Source organism: Penaeus monodon, chromosome 30 (assembly GCF_015228065.2).
Source record: "Penaeus monodon isolate SGIC_2016 chromosome 30, NSTDA_Pmon_1, whole genome shotgun sequence".
NCBI lineage: Eukaryota > Metazoa > Arthropoda > Malacostraca > Decapoda > Penaeidae > Penaeus > Penaeus monodon.
This window is the reverse complement of record NC_051415.1, coordinates 26614315-26614549: the sequence shown is the minus strand read 5'-3', so window position 1 is coordinate 26614549 and position 235 is coordinate 26614315.

Sequence of the window (235 nt, the reverse complement as noted above, 5' to 3'; positions counted from 1 at the left end):
TCGGGTTATAGGAAAACAGTAAGGTAAAATATAAACACTTATTCAATATATAATGCTACCACACGAAGCAGATAATCACACCGAAATCTACAATTATACATTATGATCTAATCTAATTACTTTTCTGCCATCGCACCATGTACCTCCTGAAACTCTTTGGTGAAACTAGACTAGACTATGACACTTGGTCGATTTGAAGGCCATTTGTTCCCTTGAGGTAAAACACCACTTGGAA